Here is a 14654-nt window from a genome sequence, read left to right on the forward strand (position 1 = left end):
CCTATGTTCCAAGAAATAAGTGTTCGTTATCAACTTTGCTCGATGTTCTATAGCAATATACTATACAATAATATACTGTACAAAATTATACCATGGAACAATAAACAGCACAATTAATCGCAACGACGTTTTCGTCCTGATTTTGTTTTAGCAGTTGTTTTGAGTTTCTTGTGCGATCCTGTTTTTTTTTTTTTTTTTTTTTTTACGTAGTGTACAATGTCTGTCTGAAATAAGCGGAGGAAAGCATAAACGTACAATAGTGGCTATGGAACAGAAAATAAATGTAATAGAACCTCTTGAAGAAAAGATGAATCTTCATAACTCATTGTTGACAAACTTGATGTAGGAAAGATTAAATTTAAGGACTGGCGTAGAAACAAATAGATTCAAGGATCTTGCACACAGCTTGAATCAGAAACAAGATTTATCTACACATTGGACATTGAAGAAGCCAACTATTTAACTCATTGATGAAGAGTTTTTTGGTTGTACAGAAATATCGCAACGAATTACATTGTAAGCTCATTTTTAGACATACATCTTATACAATTTAGGGACTACAGAATGGTGATTTTCGTTTTAATCAAATTTTCGTTATCTGACCAGTACCCGACACCATGGTGATCAGTTAAAAGGTAGTCTACTGTATTAATTAGGTTTTAACGAGATTAAAATCCAAAGATGTGATATATTTGCACCAATGAATAAATTTTACAGAGCATATGAAAATTATATGAATGTATTGTTTTCGAGGAAATGGAGGGGAAACAAATTTCTATGGAAACCTGAAAATTCATTCCGTATGACAACCACACAAATTGATGCTGTAATATAACTTTATTATACTCTTCGTTAAGGCACTAGCATGATGGCAATACATAGTGTAGTTAGTGAGATATAGTATAAAAATATAATTAACTCGTTAAATTTCAATTTCCGTTTCACTAAAATATTAACCAAAGCTAAGACATGTATCAGACAATAGTTCACATTGAGCTCAACAAAATAGCATGCTTATGGATAAATTCGCATTCGTGTTTTTTTGAGAAAATAATAAAAAAAGGAATTCTTGTGGTGTTAAAAAGAATAATATTCGTTGAAAATAAATTGATAGTTTAATTTGGTTGGAAGCAACAAGTAGATATAGTTTATATTAAAATGAAGTGAAATGAAATATTTTAGTTTAATGTCATGTCCATTAAGCTAAGGAAGACGGATGATTAAGACAAGTGAATGATGATGGAAGAATTGATGGAATGATAATCTGGGAGAAAACAGCTGTACCCCGAAAAAAAAACAATGGACACGATGATGCCCATCACAAACTATATAGTATATGCAGTAAATTATATTTTCAAGTAATATGTTATACATATTATTGTTTTTCTTCCCTGGCGTTGACACTCACAATCCTTTACTCAGATTTTACTTCTAAAGTAGAACTAAATTCGGTGAGTCCCTCAATGAAAGGTCCCAAGAACTCACAATAAAAAAAGTAATAGAATCTCTAAACCTGTTACCAACTGTTGTAATTTCCTCGACCGCATGTTGTAAATAATCTTGATTTTTTAATTTTCTGTTTATTAAGTGATGTTGCTTATATCTGAAACTGAGAGGTTAGCTATGCCAAGTACTTTTTGACCGAAATTATCATATTTTTTTCTTACATGGGTATGAAAGACACTAGGAAAGTTTTCAGATGTGGACAACTGAAAAGCAGAAAGTGAAAAAGTTTTCCGTCAGTAAACAATCCAACAAAATATTGTCTTGAAAACACTCTTTTGCTTCTTCTATGAAATTAATATTTTATAACTTATACTACTTTACTTCTTAGCCCTAGATGTGTATTGATCTGATTGTACTTTTTTTCAATAGTATGTTAGATATCCTAAGTAACAAGTTAAATGAACAATCACAGTATTCATGCTTTCTCTAATATAACCAAATTGCGTTTGCTATCTCCTGATTCTTTTAACACACCTCTTATACTTTGTTTCTATTCATGATCATGATGTGTCCATCTTTTCCTGTAATACCACACTTGGAGTTCTTCAACTTCTTTTTCGAAATTGTATTCCCTCTGTCGTAGATTATCTTAAAAATTGTGATGATTATTCTGATGTAAGTTTAGAAAATATTTAAACTATCTCTGAAAAAATCAATCATTAAAAAAATCAATCTCACATTCTATGAAGACAAGAATGATTCCATTTGTATAGAACACACACACACACACACACACACACACATATATATATATATATATATATATATATATATATATATATATATATATATATATATATAGACAGATAGATAGATAGATAGATAGATAGACCGACACTCTCCGCTAAAAGTAATACTAAATCAGGCAGATGATGGTGACAGAAAACTTAGAGCACTCTTACTTTTTTTAAAAAAAAGGCCAAATTGTTTGTTCGCAGTTAGTTGGCGCAGTTGTTTGTAAGATGGAAGCTACATTAGATGTGCAACGAAGAACGACAGCCTACATAACTCATCGGAAAATAACATCGACAAAGAAGTCTCAGCGACAGAAATTGCTAAGCACTGAAGAGGATTGTCTTCATGGACTGTAGAGGGACCGCACCAAAAGCGACGGCGGAACTGAACCAGCACCTTAAAGAGCCTATTCGGACAAACATATTCCGTGCATGGTCATCTTGTAATTTCCAAACCTCTGGTTATCTCCACAAACTCTTCACCAAGACGAATGGTACAGAGAACTTGCAAATTGATCTCCAATGATTGTAAACACGTAATAGTATCCTGCGAGCTATCTTTAATTTACTTTACAAGAGGCGAATATGGTGGATGGCCCAGAAAAAGCATATTCTTCGATCAGTCTCTTCCTTAACGTGAAATTTGGCAACGGCTCTGTAATATTCTTTATCATAATTTTCTGTGGCCCGGAAAGACATCCCAAAGTTTAAGGGCACTAGATAGGAAATTATCAAGAATCAAGCTTGCAAACACAATACATACACAACTCATTTCTTTATCATTAAAATTTATTTCGTTAAAAGAATAAAAGGTAATTACTATAGTCTAAATTTACTTAACTTTATATTTTAGACCCTGATGGATAAATAATAGACAATAATAATTTGTTATGCGTACAATTTATTTCTTCCATTTTGCAAAAAAAAAAAAATAATAATAATAATAAATAAAATAAAATAATAAATAAATAAATAAATAAATAAATAAAAGAGATCTTACATACATATGTAAAGATTGCTCTTTACCTAAGCTCTACTTTTGTAGAACTGCACTTATTTAAAATCGATAAACTTGCGTGAAGATAAAGAGAGAACGGATCAATCGTCTGTGAGACAGAGATGTGGAAATGCAGCGTTGCGAGACGATGTAACCGTTGACGAAGAAAATTGAGCGACAAATATCTCTGACACTGCAATTTGACTATCATGTTCGTTCATCACACACTCCATCAGTTTTATATATATTTAAAAAGAGAAAGAGAGAGAGAGAGAGAGAGAAAGCAGGAAGCTCCTAACGATTTTCTTTTGTATATGAAATATTTGAATTGGAAAGAAGTTTTGAAGAAATGTGTAACGACTCGTGTATATTAGTTGCGTTTAGGTTATGTGTTTCTTTTGGTAAGGAACTCACAAGAGAGGGTCACGCAGTGGCTCCATTGAGATCCGAATGAGACAATTATGTTTGCCTTTTCTATGTTATAACTAGATGAATTCTAAAGTTATATGTGCCACCGGGCGGAATATCATGAGTTATAACAAATTTTATAATGTAAAAGCTACAAAAAATTACCTGGCAGAATAGTTTGAACCGAGTCATTTGTTCCGAAACGATTAGGTAAATGGAAAGGTCGGCCAACACGTATCCCGTCATTTTCAAGGACAAACTTTTTGGGCTAAAAAAAAACTTTGCCCCAGGTCCCCTGCAGGGTCCCAGACGGGCCCAACTCTAAAGTTTCAAGTGACATTGGTTGTTAAGTAGCATATCGTTTGAAAGCTATTGTAAAATGAAAGAAAATGGAGCAAGTCTCGACTCTCTAAAATAGCAGTGTGCAAAATGGCGGCCGGTCAAAATGTAAACAGAAACTTAATTGAAAATTCCATGTTCACCTCTATAAATCGGAAACGGCGAGACAAATGTGAAAATAAGAAAGGAAGTGTGGCATTATTTTCAATGAACAACAATTTAAGTTAAAACGTCTTGTCCCAGGGCTCCCACAGAGTCCAGGTGGGATCCAACTAAAAAGTTTTAAATGGCAAGAGGGGTTAAGTAGCACATCGTTTGAAAGCTCCTGGTAAATGTAAGTAGATGGAGCAAGTCTCGACTTTTTACGACAACCCTGTGCAAAATTGCTGCGGGTCAAAATGTAAACAAAAGCTTAATTGAAAATCTATAGCCGAGGCAACGTTTTTTTTTTTTTAACTCAAAACGTTTGTCCTTGAAAATGATGGAATACGTGTTGGCCGAATTTTCCATTTACTCAACCGTTTCCGAATAAATGACTCGATTCGAACTATTCTGCCAGGTAATTTTTGTAGCTTTTACATTACAAAATATGTTATTAACTCATAATATTCTTCCCGGTGGGACGTATAACTTTGGGATTCATCTAGTTATAACATATGAAATGCAAACACAATTTTTTCGTTCGGATCTCACCGAAGCCACTGTGTGACCCTCCCTTGTCAGTTTTAGACGTCCAAACTTTGTCATATACAAGAATAGAAACTTTACAATAGCTATGAGATGAATTTATAGTTTTACGTCCATTGATTGTGCCTTTTACGCTAAAAGAGAGGGATGATTAATGGAATAATTGTTATAATGAAAATGTGTTAAGAAACTTGAAATCTCCGAAAAGTCTTACGAATACATGTTGTCCCACACAAACTATCATAGCTCGAAAAAGAGGACCCTTGCATTACAAGTAAATGTTCTACAATTCAGCCAGCATTACTTCCTTATAAAGATTATGACGTCCCATTTATCATTTGTCGATAAATTGCTATAGCCTACAACGAGAAATCTTCTATCTTGAAATGGCCTTATATATACGATAAAATTTCCTACAATGAAAATATTTGTGGAGAAAATCCTTTGATATATTTTACAATATTATTAGTTTAACAATAATACCAACGTATCATAGAAAGGTATATTTTAAAACGCTACTATGTCAGATAATTACATAACTTCTAATACTTTAAATGGAAACTTATAATATCATAATTACTATTCAATGCTACAACCCAAAGATACTCTAGTACAAAGAACATGCACTTTTGCAGGTCTCTACAACAGTAATAACACAAGTAAGGCAGAGGGAACAACGCACATCCAATGCACTTTAGCTTCTAATACTGTGAGTACGGTATTATATAAGTGGGTGTATTTTGAATATAGGAATAAACTTAGAAGGAATTAAAAAATATGAAATGTATTATTTTTTATAAAACTTCTGAAGTACCTCAACCGAGGTAATACCGTTTACAGCAATTTGATGTTTGAAACCGTTCCAGAGATATGGAAAATATGGGTAGAGATTGCTAACCTGCTTTAAAATTACGTACTTGTGGAAAATTATTAAACTAATCGTTCTATGTGTATGTTGCTTAGTTTTTTGAAGCAATAGTTTTTGACACTGCAGCCTATTGCAATTTTAAGCAATGTTTCAAACTTTACCAACATTTAATATATCTCGTGAACGACTGAAAACATCAAATTACTGTAGACTGCATACTGCATTATGATCTTTACATCAACGTGACGAGTGTTAAACGTAAGTGAACCAGATTTTGACGTAAAATCTTTAGAAAAGTAAAATCTTCATTCTCTTAAATCTTTATTTCTCTTCTTTTCTTTTTTTCATTTTTTTTTTTTTTTTGAAATATGTTGTATCATTCCTTGTATGCGACACTTTATTTCTAAGTAAATACTGACCAGATCTTTACAAAATTGGGTGTGGAAATAAGTCATTGTCTAAGGTCGGCTCTTTCAATCTATTTTATGTCAGTATCTCATTTTATCACGTTCCCTCACCTGTGATTGTCGTAACTTTCAGTTTGTAATAAAATTTTGATTGCTGCTTTCTCTTGCTTATAATTGTAAGTTATATTTGGATTTTTTCGTGTATTTTAATGTGCAATTTTTCATCTGGTTCATTCTTCTTTTATTCCAATTACTTTTTAAACAATTCGCTATTCGTTTTAATATCATTTTCTCTGTTTTGCAAGTATGGAAATAAAAGTGTGTCTCTAACATTAAAGAAAATCAAAATAATCTTCGAAAACATATATTTCCGCTACTGTATCCTAATTACGTTTATTTTTTCACCTTTCTTAGCAACCTTCTGTAAGTTGAGAAATCCCCGTCTGAAGAGGAAAGATCGCTATATTTGGTAGCCGAGCTGGCCAGGGACCGGCTCAGCTCAGCAACAGAGGTTATGCTCCACACCTTTGCACACTGAGAGTTTCTGAGTTCATTTCACCGACTGTGCTCCCCTTGTTAAATACTTACTAAGGTAAATACGTATTGTTTCATGAAACAAGTTATGTTCAAAATACATAAAATTCCGTTTGAATTAAAAATAGACAAAACAATCTTAAATAATAAATGTACACAAAAGAAATATTGTGCTACGTATTCTATAATCTTATCTTAACTAGTCATATGAGGAAAATAAAGAGGCAGCTCTTCAATCATTGATTTGTATAGGTTAATCGTATGAGCACTTACCGAAAGACTCAATTATACCTGCTTTGAATAACCAGATATTATCTCACGTCCGGCAAACTATACGCTTCGGTGCATTTCATGAATTCAGTCAGGTAGGATACGCTTAATGAGTATTTGTTTTCCCTTATTATTATTATTATTATTATTATTATTATTATTATTATTATTATTATTATTATTATTATTATTATTATTAATAATAATAATAATAATAATAATAATAATAATAATAATAATACAAGACAACTATTTAGTTTCTTTCGTTTTCGTTTCTTTTTCATTGTGAGGAGGAAAATGCAGTTTTAATTAATAGGTGATATATATACAAGTATTGTTTTATTTTTAATTTGCACTTAATGACATTAAACTCGAGCAGTGGCATTAATTAAATATATTTTCTTAGTTTCTACAGCCTTGAAAAAGAAATTGATTTCTAAAGTTCAACAGTTTCATGGTCTTTTAATACCAAAAGGAGTGATTTTTGAATATCTCTTTGTCCGTTCGATGATAACGATGTGTATATACACTTGCTTAAAGGCCATATCGTTCAACATATTCATACCAAATATTAAACATAAATTACACATACGATTATGCAGGCGAAATTTTTGAATTTTCTTAATACCTCCAAAGATAAAGGTATTTACTGAACGGTAGAAATGATAAAATACTATTTTCTATAACGATTTTGTTTAAATTCTAATGTCCCGCATGTGGATCTGTTTATAAACAATCAACGTGTGTTTGGATGTATAAACAATATCACGTGCGTCCTACTACAAACTATTACAATGGCAGACGACAGGAATATCAGACGGCGGACACAACTACTCATATGACGTAGAAAGACCACTAGCGCCACCGCCGCACAGAGGCAGCTATAAAATCAGGAGGACCTCCCCTTCTGCTATCAGTCTACGGCTGGTCACCTCCACACACACACACACACACACACACACACACACACACACACACACACACACACACACACCCTGTTTGTCTACCCTACAAAAGGCGTATGCGAGCTGGGCCATAGGAAAACCGAGTATGCATTCATATCTGCTTTATTAATGGAGCTATTTTCCTGATACGCTCCCAAAAGTTGCGTCATCGATAAAACTACATTTCCAGAGGCACCAGAATGCAGTATCTCGTCCTTGACTGGGTACGTACAAGTGAGCACCCAAACCAACTGGGCATTTGCAAAACGAGTAAATGTAACAAACGAAGACACTAACAAACAAACAAAGATATTGTGTGTAAAATGTGTAAAATGCGAGTTCAGTGAGTAAATGTGAGCAATGCAATTAGAGCAATTGCTTTAAACACTAGTTAACTTTGTAACAAATGAAACACATGGATTAATGCTGTTGACTTTCTTGGGTCCTCCAATTTCCTTCCACATTTCCTTTGCACCAATTATTTCATAATCTTTCACCCTCATTAATCACACGTCTATTATAAGCTATAGAGTATAACCAAGGGTTGTGAAACTAAAAATTTCATTTCATTTCATTTCGAATGGAATAGCGCATTGATTCAATCCCCCTCAAAAGTTAGTTTGTGGTGGACAACATCGTTTCCATGGGTTTTCTCCGAGTACTCCTATTTCCTTCCACATTCTCATTCCACTAATTATTCCATCACCATTCACTTGCCTTAGCCATCGCCTTCCGTAATCTAACGGGCATAATCGTGGGACGTTAAACTGTAAGATTTCATTTCATTCTGAAATGGAATGGCGAGACTAAAGTAGGGTTATATCTGTTATGAAGGTTATTGTTTCTTTCTGCACCGAGGCTGTATGAGAGGAAGACCTATAGTTCAAGGTGGAATCCGAACCACTATAATAGTTCAGATTTTATAATTGCTTCCATGAGACAATGTGACCGAAGAGACACGTGCCAGCTACAAAGCCAGCGGGAGAACAATATTATATGCCTACAAGAAACACCGAAACAAGATACATTATTCATACCAGGTGGGAGACCCAGGTTCCCGGCAGGAGCTCATGTAATTCGGATTCCATTTTAATCAGTAGGTCCCGTCTCATATAGCCTCACTTCTGAAAGGGACGTTAAACACAAAATCAACTTAACTCAACTATTCGTACCATCGAATTTAATATTTTTGTTATAACGTCGAAAATGAAGTACTAAACGTCAAGAATACTGCAAAACAAGATATAATATAAAACAATAAAACGAAACAGGCAGTAAGTTTAAAATTGACAAGGGAGGGATTTTAAAACGTTAAGACGTTATCATGTTACTTCCATTAACACTTAGCAACAACACACAAATATACTATTATACTATTGAACTAATATGCTATTAGTTCATATAATATGACTACTATACTATTGAACGTCGTAATCTTGCATCACTTAAAACTTCTGTTGCTCTGAAATATTATAATTCATTTGTCTAATCGAATCAATTTATCTATTTTAGTATTTTATCCGTAGTAACTATGAAACAAATCATAGCTTATTCTAATACGCAATGTTTTCAATTTTAATGCGAATGGTTAGCAAAAATCTGTGCATTCACTTTTCTGACAACTTTTTTTATCCGTCTGTCATCACATATTTACAGTACTCTTACATATATATATATATATATATATATATATATATATATATATATATATATATATATATATATATATATATATATATATATATATATTACTTCGGTCTCTCCATGAAATCCATATATTTGCTCCCAAGGGATTCAACTGTTAATTTAATGAGAGAATGTCGAGACCATTGGAATCCAAAATTAGTGACCAACAAAACTTGATCCCTGGCTTCTACGTATGCACCATTGTTCTCTCGGTTTTCTGTCCTACCGGCTTGCTTCAAAGACTCACTGCCCTTACGAACTATTGCGAAACTCAAATGCTACTAAATGATTCATATAAGCATTATATAACTACCTATGAGATTTCGTAGTTGACTTCCCAACTTCATGGAAAAAAACCTAATTGCAACATCCTATTCATTAATAATAATAATTATTATAATATAGAGATGCAAGGCCTCGGAAAAAAAGGGCTTTTTTGAAAAAAAAACTCGGTTTTTTCTGCTTCGCTTTTTTGCTTGGGAAATTTTGGGCTTTTTTTTCAAAATTCTGCTTTAAATTGATAAAGCAGATTTTGTTTCGCTTCTCTATAACACAAAATGTCATTTAATTAGTGGCTGATGCCGATAATAATAAAAAACCTCGAAAATAAACCATGAATTTCGAAAAGATATTTCAAACAATTTTACTTCTCAACATATTTACATTATGAATTCCAAAGGATTAACCAATGTATATAATAAGAATTTTTTAACCTCCTATATATAAAAGTAAGCAGGGTTGGGAAGAACCATGGTTGTTTTTTTGGCTTAAATCAGGTTTTTTGGGTTTAGATATTTTGCTTTATGTATTTATATTACATATTGGCGGAAATAAGTTTGTTTCGCCTTGGTGTTATTATGCAACAACAGGGTTATGCTGGAAGAGGTCGCATAAGCTTAAAGAAGTCCGGTCACTAAATTTCTTAAATAGGGAAACTCCCATCCTAGCCATCGGGAAAATCCCGTCATTACTCTAAATGTAAAACAAAAACGGAAAAATCCTGTTATTGCTTTGCATGTAAAATTTAAAGGTCAACGTATCATAATCAATACGCTAAAACTGAGGTATTAAATAACAAATTTAGTACGTACATATCATTGAAAGCCCAATCCAAGCTAATGTTGGAAGCTACGTAGGCAATCGATAAATTATGCCAATTTCTATCAATATATTTAAGCAACCTTGGCTTCTTTATAAAATAACAGGCATTCAGGTATGCAGAAATATACAATTTGGTTTCGTTTCGTATGTTCAGGCTTAACATCCTTACGTAATACCGAGGTTATCAAGGAGAAAACTCGCTTAAAGTTACATCCGAACCGCTACTTTGTTTACGCATGAAAGAAGGGTTGTGGTTCAACCGAGAATTGAACATGGGACACCTTGATTAAAAGGTAAAAAGGAAATAAAACTAATGCAGATTGTTTGATGTGTGAAAACATCACCATGAAGTTCACACGATTCGCATTTTTCGTTCTTTTTATTTTTGGTTTAAACCAGTTGTATATTTAAGAAAAAGAAAAAAAAACAGCTGGTGTAAACCAGCCAACCCTAAAAGTAAATACTTCTTTTTAAAAATACACAAAGAACTAGCAAAATTCTATGTAGTATTTTTACTTCAAAATATTCCAAAATACCCTCTTTTTGGAACAAAATAAAATTAAAATAAAACATAAGAGAAATACTTAGATTTTTTTGATACAATTAAAGGCTACTCAGCTAGAGCTTTTGGTTCTGTATATTCTTGAAATGCTATAGTTTTCTATAACCACCATTACGGTTTACTCAGTCCTCAAGTTTTTTGAATTTTTAACAAGAGCGATTCAACATATGAAGGGTGTGAGGGAAGAACATGGTAACCCACAATTTTACTATTTTAAGAAATTAGAGATTTTCTGCTGCACAATGCATTTTGAAAGTTGGAAAGCTGATTTTTCACATAATACTATACATGAAGGACTGAACGAAGCGGTATGCGTTGCTGTCTATCTGCTGCATAACTCAGCAATTGAAAATTTGTTGGTTACCATGTTCTTGGCTCACATCCTTCATATCATGACGGAACTCTCCCCACCCCACCACCACCAAAAAAAAGGACTATGGAATATATTTAAGTTAAGATAAATACAACTGCACAACAAACATGACTGAGTGGAGCTTTTGCGCTTCTATCGGGAAGTTCGGGATTCAACCCAGCATTCGAGCATTCTGACAAAGCTTTTCTGCATTCTATCTGTGAAGTAGAAATAGTGCGTGTACTGTGAGTTGGCTGACTTCCTAGCGTTATTATTACTAATTACCAGCAGTGACTGTTTTGCGAAGGTTAGAGGGGTGTTCTTTCGGACTGAAGCCTGTTCCCCAAAATTACGGAATGTCTAAAACAAAGGAAACATCTATTAGTTATGCCTTTACTCATAAACTTTAAGCTCCCGTCAAATAAAAATTACGAATGTTTAGAAAAACTAAACATTAGTAAGAAAATCCCCTCTCAAAATACTCTTCCAAATCCACCACTGATTCTCAGTATAAAATGATCTTCAAGGTTGTATTCGGAAGATTATCGCTAAATATATCAACGAAACGAAATATTATGCCCGTACTCATAAGCTTCAAGCTCCTCCCAAATAAAATTAGGACATTTTAGAAAACGAAACAATCAGAGAAATCAATCCCAAAGTACTTTTCTCAATCCGCTACTGATTATTTGTATAAATTAGTATTCAAGGTTGTATCCGGAAAATTATTTCTAAATCGTTGCACAGCTACAGTATAACAGAAGTGTGGAAGTACGGTTTGACGGATATATTGAAAAACGTACGCTTTGACGAATATAAAGAAAAAACATAAGTTTAACTTTTGCGCTAGAAGCTAGAGTACTAAGCTCTGAGAAATGAAACACGAATGACAAACTAAAATGATTTAGAGAAGAAAAAAATGTTGATAAATCAAAAGTTAAAATAAAGTCAAATAGCCTATAAAATTGCCCTCAAATACTACATTCTTCATGTTAGCTTTAATTCGTAAAACATGTGCTCCATCCATCTTGATGGTGAATTTCAGAGCGAAATATGGCATTTAGGTCATAGAATTCTTATCTAACTATAGAATATACTATAAGAAAGCTATTTAGATAGAAAAATCATGAAAATAAAAAACGCCAAAATTTCCAAAATTATCGTTTTTTCCCAAAAAAGCCGGCTGTTTATGTGAAAAAAACCATAAATTCAAAAAAGCCGGCTTTTTTGCATCTCTAGTTGCTACTGTCGTTGCAACCATAACACCGATCTGAAAATAAGCTAGCAATTATTTATTTCAAACTAATTTACGGCTTTAAACTTGTTCCAGAGGTATATTGAAACGTGTGTCGCATGGATATTGCTCTCAATAGATTTGCGTGCACCGGAATATATTCACTGAACCCTCAGATATTTACAAACTCTACTATCTCTCCGCAAACTTGATTCGTGTTGCAAGATGATACACTAGATCTACCTCATAGACCCACAATGTTCAACTTCATTAGTGGTTAAGGAAAATGGGGATATTTCTTGTTTATCGTCTGCAGCGAATCCTTGTTCTTCACATATGGCCGAGAAATCAGAATCTACTCGTCCATCAACTAGTAAAGAGCTCTCCATTAGTGAACAGTTATAATCATTGACGGAAAATCGCAACAGACGTTTAGCGTCACGCACCAGAAGAACTGAGTAAAGCGCGATTCCATATAAGAGGCAAATTGAAAGAAAAAGTGATTTTAGGAAATGAAGTAGGAAAGTAAGATCACAAGAAGCTAATGAACCACTACACAGACAACGAGAAAATATTAACAAGAAAGCCCCACTAAATGTATAATTTATGATGAAACGTTCAATGAATGCTGGGTGCAGTGTGAATCCTGCGATGGCTGGGTTCATGAAACTGCACCTCAATTGAGTCAATCGATATCCATTACACGCTACCACTGTTAGCTTCGTGGATAGGTTTTCTTATTGTTCCTTCTAGGTGTAGAATATGATGTTTTTCAATCATCTTACGTATTCCTTAGTGCTCGCCAATATTCCAAATATGTGAAATTTAGCGATCTGTATTGCCATTTGTCTATTTCATTATTTTAGCATTTATGTCGATATGTTCAGTTTGTTAATTAAGTTCACATTCCATAGTTCAGGCTTATTTCGGGGCAATTTTACATCTTTGTACCAAGAGGCAGTTCAATGTGTTAAAATGTCTGGGGCTACCTCCTTTCCCCTAAAAATGTGAACTAATATTGACATGTTTATATTTCCAGGTTTACTTTCGGAAAATGCTTAGCACTCTTGAGTTAGGTACTAATTTGTGCAAAACAAAAAGTTGGACACCAGTCAAGTCCCCTCCTGAAATTGGCGGAGGCAGTGCTCCCTTACACCACCCTTCCGCCTTGTTACGGCACTACGAGTTTTATGAATCCTGATGCAGAGACGACCATGTTTTCAATGATTTTGTATCCATTCAGCACAGGTTGCTAGTATAGAACAGATAATTAGGCCCAAATGAAGATCAATAATACAGTGAGAGCAGCTAGATTCACTTCTTCTATTCTTGAATAAAATTCACAAAACATGGTTACTTCCCTTTGCAGTATTGCTACATGATTTGCTATATCTATGCGATGTGCATTGTTAAATCAGTGTACAAAAGCATTTTTTCTCGCTACAAGTGAATGTCGCAAAAGACCAACCAAAGATACAAATATCTACCAGGACAAACTATATAAAATCAATAGATTTCGTTCTGAAACAATCACAGGAAAATATGGATGTTATCAATATGGTTGTTTAGCATGTGGAAAACATTTTAGATATCAATGTTCAGCTAGGAGCGCACAATGTAGGGATTGCAACGAATATAATCATTTTGCACACTATTGTCCAAAAGGTATACAAATAGGTACATAAGAAGAATCACTGAGTGGCCTGATGAAGATATTCAGAAGGAAGACCAGATCTTCATCCTTACTGAATTACAGAAGAATTAGATGACAGAAGCAAATACCAATGTAGAAGATGAACGAAAATTTAGTTCAGTGGAGATTTTATGTTAAGCTCCATTCAGGTAGCCAATACAGAGAAGAAAATATGTTCACTAGTAATTAATCGAATTTAATTGGTAAAACGAAATTCAGAGGTTAAACACGAGAATCTTGAACCAGAAAATCGATAACAGAGGAATCAGGTCTGTAGACACACCGACACACCGACAAACAGGTAGTAGAAATGGAATACCTTAGTATGAGTC

Source organism: Thermobia domestica, chromosome 15 (assembly GCF_964235325.1).
Source record: "Thermobia domestica chromosome 15, izTheDome1.hap1.1, whole genome shotgun sequence".
NCBI lineage: Eukaryota > Metazoa > Arthropoda > Insecta > Zygentoma > Lepismatidae > Thermobia > Thermobia domestica.